This window comes from Engystomops pustulosus, chromosome 9, assembly GCF_040894005.1.
Source record: "Engystomops pustulosus chromosome 9, aEngPut4.maternal, whole genome shotgun sequence".
NCBI classification, from domain to species: Eukaryota; Metazoa; Chordata; class Amphibia; order Anura; family Leptodactylidae; genus Engystomops; species Engystomops pustulosus.
Window position 1 is genome coordinate 11,833,855 of NC_092419.1, and position 3,787 is coordinate 11,837,641.

Consider the following 3,787-nt stretch of genomic DNA (forward strand, 5'->3'; position numbering starts at 1 on the left):
TCGAACTTTGCATGATAAATCCGGCGCACGGTCCGACTGAGCCCTTTTCAGTGCCAAAATTTGTGCGATTAGTGCAGCCAAGACACAAAAGGGTCACACGTGACACGTGACACATTTGTGGTGCAGACACTTCTTAAATACCTGTGTAAGCAGTTTGCACTGAAAAGAATGTGCAGAGTCCGGCAGGAAACTCACGCAAGGAGCTTAGTAAATGTGCCCCTATGTGACACTGGAAAGGAGCAGTCACCAGCCCGCACCCATCTCACCTGCTGGTAGGCTTTGAACATCTTCTTTGAAGGCCATCCTTCAGGTAAGTCTCATCTGACCCGGTCCCCATTAATCCCCGTTTCTTAGTGCATATGACACGGTGCATCATCTCTAAACCACCGACCAACATGAATCCGGACAGTAAGGAATAGGGTGGCTCTCACCAGTCCTCGATGCGTCTCCTGGTTGAGCGGTACTGGTCCGGAGGTAAAGGACCTATTAAGCCCTACGATCGGTTTGTATCCTGACCCCGCAATATTGCTCCCGCAAAGGTCCCGGTACTGTGCCTTACAGACCCTGTTAGTCCCTATTATGTAATCCCCACACGTTTCATACGTCGTGTGACGCACTCATCCGGGGGATAAAGTAATGTAGTGGACTGTGCAGCCTTGATACTAAGTATGGCTGCAAAAGCTCCACATCAGTCAATGACAGGCTGGTCTCACCACACTTTCCCCATTTGGTGCCGAATGCTGAGGTACTATTGGCGCCCCTCCGCTATAGTGAGTGCAAAGGCGCGGAGGTGCCCCTTTAACTCCTCTCCATGCCCAATTGATGTGGAGGTGGCACAAAGCAAGAAATGAGCTCAATTACTGGCCGGTCACTAGTAAGTGCTATTATATCATTATATCACCACCAGTCAGTTATCGAAGCCCCCTAGTAAGTGCGGCTCCCAATTTACAGGTCTCTATTATCATGTCCATCAGTCGCCTGTTTGTAATTCTGTTCTATTCAGGTGTGTGAGAATGAGCTGCAATACCAAGCACAGCCACTATACCACATACAGAGCTGTGCCAGGTACAGGGTACACACTTTCAGAAAATGACAAAAGTTGTAGTGCATGTAGCCTAACCCCACCAACCAGTCTGCCCACATAATATAATACCCCATTAATTTCCCCCAACAATGGGGCACATTTACTTACCCGTCCCCTCGCGATCCCCGCTGTGCGTTGTCCGACGAGGATTCGGAGCTGCCGCGATTCACTAAGATTGTGCGCCCGATATCCTGCATGTGTCCCCGGAGTTCACCTCCTTCTTCCCGGTGCATGTAAGTGCATTGTCCATGTATAATGCGCTGTGCGGGGAGTCACTAAGATCGTGCGCCCGATATCCTGCATGTGTTGCTTCCCCGCTCAGGTCCCCAGAGTTCACCTTCTTCTTCCTGGTGCATGTAAGTGCATTGTCCGTGTATAATGCGCTGTGCGGGGAGTCACTAAGATCGTGCGCCTGATATCCTGCATGTGTCGCTTCCCCGCTCAGGTCCCCGGAGTTCACCTTCTTCTTCCTGGTGCATGTAAGTGCATTGTCAGTGTATAATGCGCTGTGCGGGGAGTCACTAAGATTGTGCACCTGATATCCTGCATGTGTCGCTTCCCCGCTCAGGTCCCTGGAGTTCACCTTCTTCTTCCTGGTGCATGTAAGTGCATTGTCCGTGTATAATGCGCTGTGCGGGGAGTCACTAAGATCGTGCGCCTGATATCCTGCATGTGTCGCTTCCCCGCTCAGGTCCCCGGAGTTCACCTTCTTCTTCCTGGTGCATGTAAGTGCATTGTCCGTGTATAATGCGCTGTGCGGGGAGTCACTAAGATCGTGCGCCCGATATCCTGCATGTGTCGCTTCCCCGCTCAGGTCCCCGGAGTTCACCTTCTTCTTCCCGGTGCATGTAAGTGCATTGTCCGTGTATAATGCGCTGTGCGGGGAGTCACTAAGATCAGGCGCCCGATATCCTGCATGTGTCGCTTCCCCGCTCAGGTCCCCGGAGTTCACCTTCTTCTTCCCGGTGCATGTAAGTGCTTGGGCTTGCGACACAATTTAAATGTTAAATCCCGCGCTTAGTCTGAATCAGTCGGGTTGTATGACGGCCGCCCCCCGATTTGTGTCGCATGCAAGTCGGTGCCAAAATCCGATCGCGTGTGGCAAAAACCCCAGTTAAATGAGCTGCAAAACAGAAAAAGTTGGGAAACCCGACGAAAATGCGGTCCGCGGACCCTTAGTAAATGTGTCCCAATGTGTTAATGCCTCCCCATATTTAGGTCCACCTTCCTGTGGCTCCCATGCTGTACACAGGGGGTCTGTGAGTCCCACTATAAAATCATCTATAATAGAACCCATCAACTGATCATTTTTTTTTTGGACCCCACTCATGATGATGCCCCCAACTCTTTTATATACCCCCTTATGATGCCCTCTCACTTATTTTTTTTTTTACCACTCTTTCCTTAACCCACCCCCCATTTTAGTGCCTCCCCCTCCCCCCCCCCCCCCCCCCCTTTGGTTTTTCTGTAAACATTCAAACAAGAGAAATAATTTACTTACCTCTCCTGGTCCCTCTGCTCCAGTCTGCTCCATCTGTTGGTGCTGTCCATGTGGCACAGCACACAATGCAGGAGCGGGGAGCTGATGGCTCTCTGATCCACCGGTATTAGCATATAGGGGCACATTTACTTACCCGGTCCAGTCGCGATCCAGCGGCGCGTTCTCTGCACTGGATTCGGGTCCGGCCGGGATTTAATAAGGTAGTTCCTCCGCCGTCCACCAGGTGGCGCTGCTGCGCTGAAAAGCATTTTAACGCGCTGGAATTCACCGAGGCCGTCTGAGTGAAGGTAAGCGGGTCCCGAGCGACACATTTTCGGTTCTTAAATGCGGCGGTTTTTCCGAATACGTCGGGTTTTCGTTCGGCCACGCCCCCCGATTTCCGTCGCGCAATTCAGGTACAATCGGTGCAAATCGGAAATATTCGGGTAACACGTCGGGAAAACGCGAATCGGGCCCTTAGTAAATGACCCCCATAGAGTTGAAACCCAGAAAGTAATAATCAGATATTTGGACAGAGCTAAAAATTCCAGGATAATGTGGAGGAATGGGATAGTAGTCCCCCCAACCAAACAAACTTTGGAGCCGGCGGTAGCCCCTATATGTAAGTAACCCTATGGGGCAGATTTACTTACCCGATCCATTCGCGATCCAGCGGCGCATTCTCTGCGGTGGATGCGGGCCCGGCCGGGATTCACTAAGGCAGTTCCTCCGCCGTCCACCAGGTGGCGCTGCTGCGCTGAAGTCTGCCGAGGTCCGCTGGAATGCCCTGAAATTCACCGGCCTATACCTGGTGAAGGTAAGTGCAATTTTCGCGACACATTTTTTTTTTTTTTAAATGCGCCGGTTTTTCCGAATCCGTCGGGTTTTCGTTCGGCCACGACCCCGAAAAACGGAAAGATTCGGGTAACACGTCGGGAAAACGTGAATCGGGCCCTTAGAATCGGGCCACCTCTCCATCCACTTCTATGGGAGTCTCCTGCAGCCCCATGTACCAGGGGTCCCAGCATTAACACCCCCAGCAATAACTCCAAACAGAGGATAGCAGGGTAGATAATAATGTTTAACCCCTTCCAGTGTGTCACTGCTCCTCATGATAAGGAGCGTCATACACCATATCCCTGGTGACGGTGACCTAATCAATATTTAAGGCAATCAGCTGATAGACACCCGCCCCAGCCCCTGTGTACTCTAGTCAGCACTGC